This window comes from Mesoplodon bidens (genome assembly GCF_964165515.1).
Source record: "Mesoplodon bidens genome assembly, chromosome: 2".
In the NCBI taxonomy this organism is placed as follows: domain Eukaryota; kingdom Metazoa; phylum Chordata; class Mammalia; order Artiodactyla; family Ziphiidae; genus Mesoplodon; species Mesoplodon bidens.
The window spans coordinates 178,274,897-178,290,695 of record NC_138177.1 but is presented as its reverse complement, the minus strand read 5'-3'; positions in this window follow the sequence as shown (position 1 = coordinate 178,290,695).

The window sequence follows — 15,799 nt, the reverse complement described above, 5'->3', positions numbered from 1 at the left end:
ATCCATCTGAGCCCTCCGGCTGAGAGCGAGCCCCGCCTGTGCCCCGCCCCCTACGACAGAGGAAGCGAGGCCCTCCGCCTTCCAGCTCCGTTTCTAGCCTTCCAGCGGCTCCTCGGGGCTGGGCGAGGCCACCACCAGCGCACACACGGACCTGAAACAGAGTGAAATAGAAACGGGTGCTCTTCCTGCAGACCAGGTGCTGCCGGGGTGTGAGTTTGCCCCTCTGTATGGGCGGGGCATCTATGGCTCAGGGACTGGAGCCGTCCGTCCTGGGTGGCCCAGTTCTGTGGCGATGACACTGAGCAGGGTCTGGGCTCCCACCCCCATCCCCCAGGCCAGGTGGCTTCCACTCCACCAGGACCAGACGCTGCTGAGCTGTGACTGCGTGGAGGAGAGCGAGGAGGGGGATAATGGGGCAGTCACTGCACTTCCGCACGAGACGCCAAGCGCCTGGGCCTGGGGGGTGGGAAGGGCCGTGGTGGCAGGAAGATGAAAAAGACTCATCACTTGGCGGGGGCAGGGGGCGAGAGTTGGAGATGCCGGGGCGCGCCTCCCGAGGTGGTGAGGGACCCGCTCTGGAGCCGGGGGTGCCGGGGTGCGAGTCCCCAGTTCTGCCTCAGAGTCCCCGCTCCTGTCTGGGCCTGTTTCCTCCCTGTAAACTGGCAGTGCACTCACACCCACCACTTAGGGACTTGTGAGAAAGGAGAGGATCATGCAAAGCCCCCAGCCCCGTGCCTGCTCATCACGGCGTGGGGGGGGAGCGAGTGGTGGAGGCTATTACCATTACTGTCATCATTGTTTTGCTTACCTGAGACGGGCGGGTGGTTTCAGCACCTGGAGGGCTGTTTTTTGAGGTGCATTTGGAGAAAAAGGAAGTACAGAGGGAAAGAGCTAGGTAGGGGCTGGAACGGGATAAGGGTGATGGCCGGGCAAGGTTGGGCTGGGAGGAGGAGGAGGAATTTGGCTGTGGACTCAAGGGCAGGATCTGAGAAATGGGACACAGGGACCCCTCACCCTCCTTAGGTGCCCTCCACTGGTCTTCCGGGCTGCACCCCCAGGCCCCCTGCCCTGCTTTTTGCAGGCTCCAATCTGCCCTCCTTTGCAGGATCCATCCATTCACAGGGCACCGGCTCAACATTCCCCAGGAGGGATTTGAATTGGAGCAGGAATTAATAGTGAGAGAGATGGTGCCCGCTGGGCCTTGGTTAGGAGCTGGACGGAGCTGGCAGACTGGCTGACGGCAGAGTGTGGACCTCGTGCTCAGGACTCCCCCAGGCACCTGGCTGCCTCTCACTTGTGCTCATCCCACCTCAACTGCAGGAGAGAGAAAACTGAGGTCTCGAGAGACCAAAGGTCTGGTTCAAGGCAGAGAGACAGACCGTGGCCTACGTCCCTGGGCAGAGCAGCTGCCGTGTGGGGTGAAGGAAGGAAGCAAGCTCTGGGCAGGCGACCCAAACGCTTAGCCACAAGCTCCTTCCTTGGAGATCTCGGTGGTTGGGGACCGTTTGTTTTGGAGGGTGTTGATCAAATGTCTCATGAGAAAGAGAAGGGTTGGGCTGTGAACGGGTGGCTCCACTAACATCCCAGACTCTGTTAAATGAATTCATGAATTGAACTGAATCTCAGAAAATAGCTGAGGGGAGGGTGTGTCATCCTTATCCCCAGATTTGTACGTGATTAACCCTTCCTGAGCACTTGCTGTGTGCTTGGCCTGTATGGGGGCTCTGGATGAGGACCACCTTCCCTGAACGTGGCGGGGAGTCGCAGGCTCGGACAAGCTCTGGGCAGACCTGAGTTCAGATGTCACTTCTCATGGATCTGGTGCCCTGATCAGCACCATTTGACAGAGAGGGAAACTTGAGTCTCTGAGAAGCTGATGGCTTGTCCGAGGGCCCACGGTCAGTGGGGAAGCTGGGACTTGAACCCTGGTTAATCTGACTCCAGAGCTTGTTCCATTCGCCAGGGCACTGCCTGGTCAGTGTGGTCTAAAGGAAGCTGATGACATCTTTGGCAGAGCACAGAAGGAGGGTGGGGGTCCCTGTGTCCCATTTCTCAGATCCTGTTCTTGAGTCCAGAACCAAATTCATTGTCCTATCCCCAGCCTGCCCCTGCGCTACCATCACCCCTGCCCTGTCCCAGCCCCTGGCTAGCCTCTAGCCCCTTCTGTGCTTCCTCTGATGTGGAACAAGTTTGATACGGGAGACAGCCAGGCATCCCGGGCTCCAGTCCAGGCTGCAACCGTGACCTTGAGTAAGGAGCTTCCTTTTCTGGTCTCAGTTTCCGCATCTGTGAAGTGGGGTCTGCATTTGACTCAACTGGGTGGTTCAAACTCAACACTGTGGGAAGGAAACTGACCAAAAGATGCCTCCACTCATCATAAAGGGCCCAGAGACTCAAAGCAGAAGCTGTGGGGAGTGGGAGGGGAGGGGAGGGGAGGCAGCTCTTCCTCCCCCCACCCCCAAGCTCCGTGGCCTTACAGGTAGCTCTTACCCCACGGGATCTGGCACACGGACCAACCATCCCCAGCCAGGCAATCATTCTGGCTGAGCCTGAGGATGCCTTCCACTGTCATTGTTAACACTTGAGTTACCCCCTAATCCTCCAGGCTCAGGAGGCTGTTCAGATGAGCCTGCCTTCCCTGAGCAGTCAGGGGAAGACCTGGAAAAGAAGCAGGCTGGGGAGGTCAATGCAGGCTGACATCGGGCCCTGGGAGGGGGCTCTGCAGGCCGGGAGTGAAGAATGTGAGCTCAGCCCTGTCTGACCACACACTCCCTTGGGCAAGTCCCTTCCCATCTCTGCTGTCCTGGGCCTCTGCCGAGGGCTCCCCCTGTTCCATCCAGCCTGGGCACATACCCAGCCCAAACCTGCATGCAGCAGCCACCCTGCCCATCTAGCTCACTCCTGCAACCCCTGTACTCGGCTCTCGGGAGGGTCCCAGTCCACATTTGCCTCTGATGTTCTCTCTCTCCTCCCCCACCCCCCCATCCCATCCCTCACTTCCCACCTGAACCAGGGTGCCTGTGCATGCCTGGGTGGTCCGAGCAGAGGATGACATGCCCGCACTTTGTAGGACTCAATCCTTTGCTGGTGACCCAGGACCACTGGATGGTGTGAGCCCCAGGGCGGGATGAGCCGTGTAGCTGGACAGTGACAGCGGGAGGACCAGACGACCTTACCCAGAGCATCCTGGGCTGCGGGGCTTTAATTGATTTAATCAATTCCAGCCCCCAGGCTGGGGAAGGAAAACTGCAGGATATTAAATCTGTTGCTCTCGCCAATCTGTCAGGGATGTCGGAGCACATTGATTCCCCTCTGCCCACCTTTATTAACTATCTCCTCCAGGGGCCGCTGGCTCTTCCAGGCCCAGCCTGGACCCTGCCCGGGAGCAGGGAGCAGATTGCAGGTAGAAAGGGGGGGCGGCGGGGGTGGACACAAGAACCTTTCAGGGGACAGTTACAACAAGAAAATGTTGAGAATTGGGAGGCAGGGACCTTGAAGATCATCTGTAATCGAAATCCTTCTGTTTGCGGATAAGGAAACTGAGTCAGGAGAGCAGAGGGCGTCACCTCAAGTAGTGTAGCTAGTTAGGGGCAGGACTGGAACCAGAATCTCAGACTCCTGATGCTCAGGCCAGGATTCTTTTTATTCATTGAATCAACATATTTTCCTTGGGTGACTGCTAAGTGGTGATAGTATTGATTGTTCAGTGGGCCCTGTATTGGGTTCTTATTACTGCTGTAACAAATCACCACAACTTAGTGGCATAAAACAATACAAGTTTATTATCCTGCAGTTCTGGAGGTCAGAAGTCTGAAATGGGCCTCAAGGGCTAAACTCAAGGTGTTGGCTGGGCTGTGCTCCATCCCGGAGGCTCTAGGGGAGAAGCCACCTCTGTGCATTTTCCAGCTTCTGGAGGCTGCCTGCATTCCTTGACTTGTAGTCTCTTTCCATGTTCAAAGTCAGCAATGGCTGGTCGCATCTTCCTCACATGGCATCACCTTGACGGACCCTTCTGATTACCTTGGGCCCACACGGATAATCCAGCTTAATCTCCACATCTCAAGGGCAACTGATCAGCAGCCTTAATTTCATCAGCAGACTTGACACCCTCTTGCCCCATGAGGTGCCACATTCACAGGTTCTGAGGATTCGAGCGTGGACGTCTTTGGAGGCCATTATTCTGCCAACCGCAGGCACATCCTCATGGACCACGCACCAGGCTGAGCATTTTACATTTCAGCAACTCACTTCCTGCTGACCACAACTGGACGAAATCATTGTTAGCTTGCCCCCATTATACAGATGAGAAAACTGAGCCTCAGGGAAGTTGAGACTTGCTAAGCCACACAGCTGGTTGGTCGTGGATCTGGGATTCAGACTTAGGTCCAGCTGAACCCAGAGGCCAAACTCTCCCTCCCCAAACCCTCCAGGGAGGGGTAGCTTGGCATCGCATGCTGTGAGTCTAGGCAAGGAGGGCAAGACGCAGCCTTGGCCCAGAGCGCCAGGTGGAGAAGCACACTTTGAAAGAAGGGGGATGTGGACAGCGCCCCCGACTTTGGGAGACCCTTTCCGTCCTAAATAATTGAGTGCCCTGCCCTGCCTCCCCCTCACCAGCCCACTCTCTCTCATATGATTTATTTGCTCCTAAAATTGAAGGCCTTCTTCTCTGGCACCATTTTCTATTTAGCTTAGACACATATTTAGCATCCAGACCTGACTTTAATTTCCTTAAATATCAGGGACCCTGGAAGATGGAGAGCCTGCCCGGTGGGTGAGGACACCGGCGAATCTGGGGTGTGGAGACTACTCCTTCCCCAGGTAAGGACCACATCTCCCCGTGACCAACCAGAATCATGGCTCCTCCCTCTTCCCCCCACCCATCAGATCTCCCCACCCCTGAGGCTGCAAGAGGAGATGGGATGCATACGGCAGGGTCCCAGCCACTCTTGGTGCCTGTTGGAGCTGGCATTGTGGACCAGGGTCTCTCTGCCCAGGGGTGATGGGGAGAGTGGCTGCGGGGCTCCCTCCCCTGTAGGGTGTGGGCTGGGGGAAAGGGGAAGCAAGAGTGGCCAGAGGGAGGGTGGGGGCCTCATGCTGGGGCTGCTGGAGGCGGGGGAGAGGGCTGGTGACTGACATTTGCCCCCTTTCCCACACATGCATTCATTGACTTATCTCATTCATTGAGAAATGTTTCCCGTGCTGGGCCTGAGGATCAGAAATACAAGTCCAGTGCTGCTTTGCAGGGGCTCATGTCCTGGAGGTTGGCCAGTGAAAGGAGGTGTATAGAGTCCTGTATGAAGCGGGGGTGGGGGGGAAGGGGAGAGGTCAGGCTGTCCTCATACAAGAGGAGTGACCAAGGTGGGTCCCGGAGGATGAGTTAAACAGGCTCCCTGCAAATGGCCGCATGTCCGAAGGAGGACGTGGGACAGACAGGACGCAGCGCTGGCGATGCTGGCGGGGCCTGGAGGGTGCAGCTGGGAAGCCAAATGGCTGGTGCCGTCGGGGGGTAGGGGTCCTTGGGTCCTCTTCTCAGATCCTGCCTCTGAAGTCAGCTGCCAAGTCCTCGTCCTCCTGCCTGCCCCTGCCCTGAGTCCCTCCCTCCATTTTCTTCTCCCCATTTGAGTAAATGGGGCCATTTGGGGAGCAAGGCCTCTACAGCCCAAGGAATACTGAGGATTGCCGGCCGTCTCAAGAAGCTAGGAGAGAGGCATGGAACAGACTCGCCCCCCAGAGCCTCCAGAAGGACCCAATTCTGCCAACACCTTGAGTTTGGACTTCTAGCCTCCAGAATGGTAACAGAATGAATTTCTGTTGCCTTATGCCGCCCAGTTTGTGTTGATCTGTTACAGCAGCAACAGGAAACTAACGCACTGCTGTTAGGATAGAGGAAAAACTCTGAACATGTGTCTGGGTACACACACCGGTGCTCAAGAACTCCGGCTCCCTTACGTCTCCTTGGTGCTGACCCCCTGCCTTTGCCATCGCCTCCTCCTCTTCTGGCACCTCCACGCCCTCCCTCTCTGGCTTCTCAGGCCAGGTCGCTCTGGGCTGGGGGTGACTCAGGCCCGAGCGGCTCCTGATCCCACAGACACCTCATTATCAGGTAGAATGTAGCTCAGTTTCACCCATGAACAGCGTTGAAAGCCAGGCCTTTGCTGGGGTAATGGAGGGGCTGGAAGCTTCTATTGGCGCCCATCCCGGGCCTGGCAAATCTCTGAAGCACCCAAGAAGCTGGCACGCATCACGCTTCACAGCTGAGGCGCACAGATAAACCTCAACAGAGCGCTGGGCTGTTTGGTCCCGGGCCTGGAGCAAACATCAGGAAATTAATGGGCGTCTCTGTGGGCAGCGCCTCTCACTCCGCTCGGCCCCGCCCCCAGACCTCACTCCCGCCTGCCCATCTGCCCCCTCCTGCAGCTTTATTTTCTTTTTCCCTTTGTTTCCTCTTTGCGATAAACATGATTCATGCCAGCCCAGCCGGGCCCTGTCACCCTGCCCAAGGCCGGCTGTATATCTCATGATGAGCTGCTGTGGCTGCCGCCATGGTCGGTCTCGGGCACGGCAGCGAGGTCCCGACAGGAAGTGGCCCTGGGGGCGAAGGCAGAGGTGATGGGGGTGCAACAAGCAGGCAGCAGGGCGCCAGGTCTCTGTGCAGCGCTGCTGAGCACCAGGCACCAAGGGGGACACAGAGAAGTGATTGTGGCCGGGCTGTTGGGGATTAACCCCCTCCACCCTGAGAGCTGTAAGTGGTTTGACTCCTGGGCTACTTCCTATGGCTGCTGTAACAAAGGATCATAAGCTGGGGGCTTATAAAACCAGATGCTCTCACAGCTATGGAAGCCAGAAGCCCAATACTGAGGTGTCAGCGGGGCCATGCTTTCTCTGAATGCTCCAGGGAAAGATGCTTGCTTGCTTCCTTTGGGGGTGGCCAGCGATCCTTTGCGTTTGAGCCTGCATCAGAGGCCTCTGACTGCACCTGGCCTTTCCTCTCATGGGTCTGTGTCTGCACACGTCATTCTCCTCCCCGCGTCTCTCTTCTCTTCTTAGGAAGACACCAGTCACATTAGAGTACGGGCCCACCCTACCCCAATACGCCCTCATCTTAATTAATTACATTGGCAACGATCCCGTATCCAGATAAGGTCACATTCACAGGGACTGGGTGTTAGGACTTGAACATATCCACGTGGCACGCGGGATCCTGGTTCCCTGACCAGGGATCGAACCCGTGTCCCCTGCAGTGAAAGCGTGGAGTCCTAACCACTGGACCACCAGGGAAATCCCAGGACATCAGCGTATCTTTTGGGGGGACATGATTCTACCCATAACAGCTCCCAGGGCTCCCCGAGGTCTGGTCCCTGCCTCCCCCTCTGTATCCGTCTCTCATCACAGCCCCTCACACACCTGACATCGGCCATCCTGGGTCACCTGCCAGTCCCTAGATGGGCCACACCTCTCTATGTGTCATTCCTCTGCCTGGATGCCTGGCTCGTGTCTAGCTGCCCACCTGACCCCCCAATACCAGCCAGTTGGTGAATATGCCTCTTCATCCATCAAGACTAGCTGTCACGTCTCCAGGGGGCCCTCACTGACCCTCTGCCTCTAGGCTCCCTTAATGCCCTGTGCTTACCTGCACTGCAGCTCACGGCCCACAGGGTGGTCTTTACCCATCTGCCACTCCTCCTCAGGCCCTTAGCTTATAGGCTCTGAGTCGGCAGTGTCTGCATCACCCCTCTGCGTCCCCAGCACATGCATGCCCAGTGAATTACTGCATGAAGAATCCTACCCACCAGCATTTATTGAGCACTTATGAGGTCCTAAGGCCAGACGCTGTCCTGAGCCCTTTATTTGTATTAGCCCAGTTAACCCTCACAATGACCCTACGAGGTAGGTGCTATTGTTATCCCCATTTTACAGATGAACAAACTGAGCTCAGAGCGGTTAAGCAACTTGTCCAAGGTCTGATGATTGATAAACGACAGAGGTGGAGATTTGACTGTGGCAGCATGAGGGAGGCCCCTACCCTTCCTTGAAGGACCACGCAGATGAGCAGCAGGGAGGGAAGCACATACTGCCGGGTCCAAGGAGACACCCATGGGCATCGGTGTGTGATGTGTCCCTCGACTGAGGAGGTAGTATCCTCCCATGTCACCAGGCTGGGGCCCTTCATCTTATCCCTGAGATTGTGAGCTCCCTGGGGCAGGTCAGGGCAATGATTCCTCCTGCATCTCCCCACCTGGTTCTTACAGAGCCCCGCCCACTTCACAGCAGGCAGAGCCTGGCATCTCAGGCGTGGTTCCTAACCAGCTGGGCCTCTGTGTCCTTCTCCATCACACCAGAGTGGCCCACCAGTGAGGCTCCGAGAGAGGCAGCTGAAAAACGCCCCAACTCACCATGGGAGGGAGGAAAGCTTGGCTTTGGGGTCAGACTGACAGGTGTTTCAAGCCCAGCACTGCCTCTTATCAGCTGTGTGACCCTGGCCCAGTCACTTGAGCTCTCTGGGCTCTCTTTTCCTCAGGTGTGCAGTGGTGAAGACAGTGAGGGAGGCTGTGACAGACAAGCAGGGAGCAGGCCCAGAAAGCCAGCAGGCAGCTGACGGCAACCATCACCGCCTCCCGCAATCTCTTCCTCCCGTGACGCTCAACACCATCCTCCACGGGGTGATGGATGCAGCTTCCATTGCCTTTGCATTTAACTCGCTTACTTAAATTTTAACAATTATTTTTTAAGAAATGAAGCAAAACACAGATAAACAGCCATTTAGAATCATGACTCCATAATTCAGGAATGCTCCTTCCAATGCAATCTGCTCAGCAATTATTTTGTGAGGTGGGAGGGAGAGCATCATGGGAAACAGCAATATGCAAATTCCCCGGGGCGGGGGGAGGAGGGGAATGCCCAGCTTCTCCAGATTGGTCTTTTCTCCCCCAGAAACGTAAGCTTGTTTCTCAGTTTGGAAATATGACATCCTGAGTCTCCATGAGCTTCAGGGAAGAGGTGTCTGCATGCCAAGTGGGGGGTGGGGTGAGGGGCAGCCACATTAGGACAAAGGCTTCCATTTACTCTTATTAAAATGGCCAGTGGGTGGGCTTCCCTGGTGGCGCAGTGGTTGAGCGTCCGCCTGCCGATGCAGGGGACACCGGTTCGTGTCCCGGTCCGGGAAGATCCCACATGCCGCGTAGTGGCTGGGCCCGTGAGCCACGGCCGCTGAGCCTGCACGTCCGGAGCCTGTGCTCCGCAAAGGGAGAGGCCACAACAGTGAGAAGCCCGCGTACCGCAAAAAAAAAAAAAAAAAAAAAAAAAAAAAAAGGCCAGTGGGGGCTTCCCTGGTGGCGCAGTGGTTGAGAGTCCGCCTGCTGATGCAGGGGACGCAGGTTCGTGCCCCGGTCTGGGAAGATCCCACATGCCGCGGAGTGGCTGGACCCGTGAGCCATGGCCGCTGAGCCTGCGCGTCCGGAGCCTGTGCTCCGCAACGGGAGAAGCCACAACAGTGAGAGGCCAGCGTACTGCAAAAAAAAAAAAAAAAAAAAGTGGCCAATGGATGTCCTCGGAGACAGCCATGCACAGGGGCCCAGGAATTGGCCTGGGTCATTCATCCAGTGGCCTTGGAAACAGCTGGGCTTAGGGCCAGGCTCTGGCTCTGTCACTTGCTGGCTGTGCCATGTTGGGCAAGTCCCTTAGCCTCTCAGGACCTCAGTTTCCTTGGCTGTAAAATGGGTAACAGCAGTACTTACCTGGTAGCTGGGTGGTGAGGACTGAGAGAGAACGCACAGCAGTACTTGGCATCATTTCTGGCCCCCGGGAAGGGCTGAACACACAGCTGCCTGCCGTCAATAACCCCAGGCAGAGGAAAGAGCCAAGAGTTCTGCCCGACAGAGCGGGAAAGGCTTCTCATAGTAGGCGGCATGTCCATAGCTTTCCCCTGGGAGATGGCATTTGAGCTGGGCCTTGGATGAGGAAGAGCTGGATCCCTGTAGGGCAGGGAGGCACAGGAATGCAAACCCAGTTCAGGAAGCTGCCTGCGAGGACCGTTGTAAGGTTAAATCCCCACACAGGGCTTGGTATGCAGTAGATGCTCAATGCACGTCGCCCTCACACAAGACTCGGTATACAGCTGTGTTCAATACATGCCCGCGTCTTTCCCCTTCTCATCCCTCTTTAAGAGCAGGGGCTGCATCTCCTCTTCACTGCCCTGCCCCGCCGCATCTCTGCCATGGCTGAACACACAGTAGGTGCTCAGTAGGTGTGGGCTGAATGGACCTCGCCCCTCCTCCCTCCCAGACGGATTGAGCCCAGTGGTGGGAGGTGTGCAGGGGAGCAGAGAGAGGGCAGCTTCTCCACCTCCTTGGAACCGGCCTTGATGTGTGAGCGTGACTGCGGTCCTGGTGCCTACTTCCCCAGCGCTCTGGGGTGAATAATCTGACTGCAGCCAGCGCCTCACTAACCTGCCCATTAGCTCCTTGCTGGAGACGCGGGGATGTCTCTGTGGCCTCGCTCCCTGCCTCCCACTTTCCCGGGAAGGAGCCAGGCCAGACGGGCTGGGCAGTGCACCTCTCAGCACCGTGCCAGGGCCAGTGCTGGACTCTGAGTGACAGAGGATTGGCAGGTGGGAAGTCGGCCGGTATGCGGTTAGAATGAGGCACAGAAGACACTGTGACTGGGAGCGTACTGGACCCATGAGGACACCCTGCCCCCTGACACTGGGAATCTGGGTGCCTCATTCAATCGCATTTGTCTTGAGCAGCTATCCTTACCAAGCTCAGGGCTGCGTGCTAGGGATCCTGATGGTCCCTGATTTCCAGGACTGCAGTCCACTGAGGGAGACAGATTGTAATGCAGAGGCGTAATGCAGGTGGGAAGTGCACCCATCTTCAAGGAAGCTCAGTTGTCCCTACCTGGAGGTGTGGGGCAGGGGGGAGGGGGTGTCACTGAGGAGGTGACATTTGACCTAGGCCTTGACGGCTGCATAAGATAAGTCCAGAAGAGGAGGAGGCAAAGAAGACTACGTGAGATGCGGCAAAAGACTCTGCAAAGTGTGGAGGTGTGAAAGGGCATGAAGCTGGGGGCGGGTCACCTGCCTTCCAACACCTGCCTTCTGGCCCATGCGGAGGCACCAGCCTCCACAGCTTTCTTAGAGCTGGCGGAGGAGAAGGGGGAGGACAGAAAAAGCACCAGTTCCAAGGTCTGAGGCCCACACTTGCCACTAACAGAGGTGGAGGCATTCTCAGAGATCAGGGAGCACTGGGGTCGCAAAGAGAGTTTAATTTTGGTGCCAACCCTAACCACCTGGGAGGGCTGCACTCCCTGAGGGTGGCGGAGGCAGGGGAAGGATGTGCTGAGAAAAGCTCTCTGGTCAACCGAGGCTCAGTGGGAAGCAGTGCTGTGATGGATTAGCAATGTCTGCCAGGGGAACACTGTGTGGGCGGGGCGGCCCTGATCTGGTCCAGGCCCCTCGGTTTCCACATGTGGAGACGGAAACGCAAGGACACACAGCGCTGGGGGAGATGCCAGATCTCCTCTCCCAGTCCAGGGCTCTCTCCACTATACCAGCATTTCTCAAACTTGAGCACGCATAGGAATCACCCGGAAAAGCCTGTTAAACCACAGATTCTGGGTCCCACTCCTAGAGTTCTGATTCTAAAATTTACTTTTCTAATAAACTTCCAGGGGATGCGGCTGGTCTGGGGACCTCACTTGGAGAACCCCTGCTCCACACCCACCTGCTGGGTTGAAAAATGAGAATAACCTCATTTCTGAAAAGCGGGGAGAACCATACCCTCCTGAGCTCCTAGGGTTACAGCAAAGAGCATAGGAGGTCAAGCTGGGAATGTCTCTGTAAAGTGAAAGCAATGGTCAACCTCGGTTGCACATTTGGGTCACCTGCTGGACATTAGAAAGTCCTGCTTGAAAAGAAATGGCATTGATGTGGTGTGATGAAGGTGTTAGCTAATGCTACCGTGGTCATCACTTTGCAGGATATAAGTGTATCAAATCAACACGTTGTACACCTTAAACTTACACAATGTTAGATGTCAATGATATCTCAGGAAAGTCCTGCGGCCCAGGCCACAGCTCAGACCAATTAAGTCAGAATCCCCAGGGTATATCCAGGCATCAGGGTTTTCTAAACCTCCTCTGGTGATTCTAACGTGCGGCCAGGCTTGAGAAGGAGTGGGGGACCTTGCTGAAAATGCAGCTTCACGTTCAGTAGGTCCAGGATAGGACTGAGAGTCTGCATTTTTATTAAATGCCCAGGTGTTGCTGATGCTGCTGCATGGACCATGCTTTGAGAAACAAGGTCCAGAGGAGAGAAAGAACCTGCTCTTATCATCTGTGAGGCCGGGCACATTTCGGGATATTTTAACTAGGCAGTTAAGGGTTCATTATCATGTTTGCACCCTCCCTCCCTGTTCCCAGTGTTACCAGCGTGCCATGCTGAATGAACTGTTTCCATCCTGTCTGCAGCCCTGACTGGGGGGAACTGGGAACCACTCCAGAGCTCACTGCCAAGTGCAGCCCCTGCAGACCCCAAGCTGCTTTGTCAGGCAGGAGCCAGGCACCCCATTCGCCACCCCTCATTTCCTTCATCTCCATTCTGATCTTTATCAAGCAGCATCAGATATGATAGATTTTTTGTTTGCAAACCCAGCCTCGAGGCTGGAAATTGACATCTCCCTTTCTCCTCTTGCATCCTTTGTATCCTACTGCCTTTTTGCCCATGATTCCTCCTTGTCAGTTGCCCACATGGTATTTCAGCCAATTCATGCATTCATTGAGCACCTACTGTGTGCAAAGGGGGTGACAGTTTGCTCTATGACCTTGAGCAAGTCTTTCACTCACCCTAACTGAGCAGCTTATGGGTCAGGACCTTATTTTAGTCACCTTAGTGTCCTCAGAGTCTAGTATAGTGCCTGGCAAGTAGACTGCTCATCCATTTGGTAAATGGATGCTGCTGAATGAGTGAAGTCAGGACCTCTCAGACCTCGGGTTTTTGCCTGTAGAACGGGAGTGGTAAGGCCTGTTTCATAAGAGAGTAGTGAGGCTCCTCATTAGTGGGGAGGCCTCCAGTTTACAGGTGGCTAAACCGATGTCAAGATACACAAGAAGCGGGCTTCCCTGGTGGCGCAGTGGTTGAGAGTCCGCCTGCTGATGCGGGGGACACGGGTTCGTGCCCCGGTCCGGGAAGATCCCACATGCCACGGAGTGGCTGGGACCGTGAGCCATGGCCGCTGGGCCTGTGCGTCTGGAGCCTGTGCTCCACAACAGGAGAGGCCACAACAGTGAGAGGCCCGCATACCGCAAAAAAAAAAAAAAAAAAGATACACAAGAAGCAAGTCACTGGAGAAAGTGAAACTAGAGCCCAGGTCTGTTACACTCAGGAAACTTCATTCAGGGCAAAAGAGCCATTTGCTCTCAAGGAACAGTGGCCAGACTGGAAGTGAAGCTGGATCCAGGAGCTGTGGCCAGGCAGGAGGCCCTGTGAGCTGGGCCAGTGGCAGCTTCAGCCCTGGCAGAGGGATATAGCCCAGGAGCCAGGTCAGCCGTTGGCACTTCTGAAAATTGTCTCAGCAGGTAAGGAAGCCAGAGTGGAGTGTGAGCCTTCATTTCCCTTCCTGAAATATCTGCTCAGAAAGGTTAGCCAGCAAGAGTGAGCACTGATGCCACGCTGGAGGCTGGCACACTGGGGCCAGGCCCCTGGCACAGAGGAGTCCAGTCTGGGGCAGGCTTCTCTGCCAGCCAAACGCAACCCTTCCAAGGGGCGTCCTCACCGTCCACCTCTCCCTCTGAGCATCCCCTGTGCTCTCCAGTCCCTTGTTTGCGGCAGCCTCTCCTAGCAACGCTGCTCGCATTGCCCCAGGCCAGCTCAGACCCCATCTTCTCCTTGGATGAAGGGGTGAGAGAGTGCCTTGTAGGAGCACAAACATGAAGGGCTATAAGTTGATGTCATTGCTGAGACCAGGAAGCTGGGATTATGCATCTCATTCCACCCAGCCCGCCTGGGCCATATAGACACTATAGTCTAGTGTCTGGTGCTGCAGGAGCTCCTGGTACAGGACAAATGTGCTGGCATCAGTGGGGTTGCCTAAAGATACCTTAGTTCCTCCCCTTCTCCACACCCATAGCTCTGGGACCATCTCCATGTTCCTCCAAGTCATGCTTAAAGTTTAAGGACTTCAACTCCCTGGGATTCAACAAACTGATGATTCGAAGCATCCTTGGCTCTAGATGTCCAGTATTTTATGATTAAAGGAGTCCAAGTTTACCTGGATGCTTTCAGTTGTAAGTGACAGAAAAACTGTTCCACCTGGTCTCATAGCTGAAAAATCCAAAAGCAGCTTAGGACTTCAGGCATAGCTTGATCCAGGAGCTCAAGTCAAGTCTGTCTCTGTCCCTCAGTTCATGGTGATGTTGGCACACTTTATTCTTGGAATTGACATGGTGGCATTGTGGTTGCTGGTAACACAAAGCCTATATCCTCTAAGTTCCAAGTCCTGCAGGAAAAGCAGTCTCTTTCTGGCTTCCTCTAACTCCACATATCAAGCCCAGCAGTTTGACAAAAAGCCCAGGACTGAATTCTCATTGGCCTTAATTTGCTGTGAGTCTATCCCTGAATCAATCACTGTAGCCACAGGGTGATGGGATACTCTGGCTTAGGCCTGGGTCACATGTGCTTTGCCCTCACTGAAATCACATGGGCTGAACGGGAATGGTCGTTCTCTGTTGGAAACTGGTGGGTAGCTATCAAAAGGATGGTGAACAGATGCAGGAAGGCAAAAATTAAAAGAGGTTCTGAGGCAACATAGATTAGTGATCCTATGAGAACTTGACTCAAAGCTTTGAGGGATCCCTAAAGCTCGCCCTTCAGATTTGGGACAATGGGTGGGGCTGGAAGGTGAGGGTGAAGATAACTCTCCACTCTTCCAGGTTAAACAAACTACATGCCTCTTTATTCTTCTTTTACATTCAATTTGTGGAGCCTGAGTGTTCTCTTTACATCACTTCTCTGCTGTTATTTTGAAAATAGCATGGCTAAGTTTCTGATGGGGAAGGTGAAGAGTGAGCTAAAGGCTCTGTGATTAGTGGCTGTAAGGAAGGAAGCTGGGGGGCCTGTCTCGTGACTTTGGGGGGCAGTCGGTTATCACTTTGAATCTGTAAGAAGAAAGGTAGAGGCATAAGCACAGCACAGAGGATGGAATCATTGGCCTCAATTCTTCACTCTCCTGGAGTAGTATTTCACATTCACACCCTTGGCAGGGCTACATGAGTCTACTTCCTCACCACTTGACCTTGGGCTTGACCAGGTGACTTGCTCTGGCCAATCGGATGGCAGCAGATATAATGAGAGAAGAGGCTTGAGATGTGTTTACGTGGTTGTGCTTGACCGCTTGCACTCCTGCCATAGCCAGAAAAGGAACTTAACCGGAACAGCCACGGCCCCCAACATGACACGTGGAGCAGACGTGAGTGGGCTCACAACCTGAAGCAGAGCTCTCCAGCCACGTCTAGACCTGTGAGCAACATAGAAGTGTTAATGTTAAATGCCACTGAGACTTTGAAGTGGTTTGTTTTGCAGCATTATCGTGGCAATAGCTGACTGATAAAGGTAGCAAGGAGAACGGGAGGCTCTGGGTGACAGAGAAAGAGTGTGTGCAACAGCCTAGCCCTCCAACTGGGACTTTGGGGACCCCACCGGACTTTGGGACCCCGGGGTCTACAGTTAGGTCATATGGCACTATCCCACAAAGTGCCATGTGATCGTGGGAAAGTCATCCCTTCCTTCAGTGAGCCTCAATTGTCC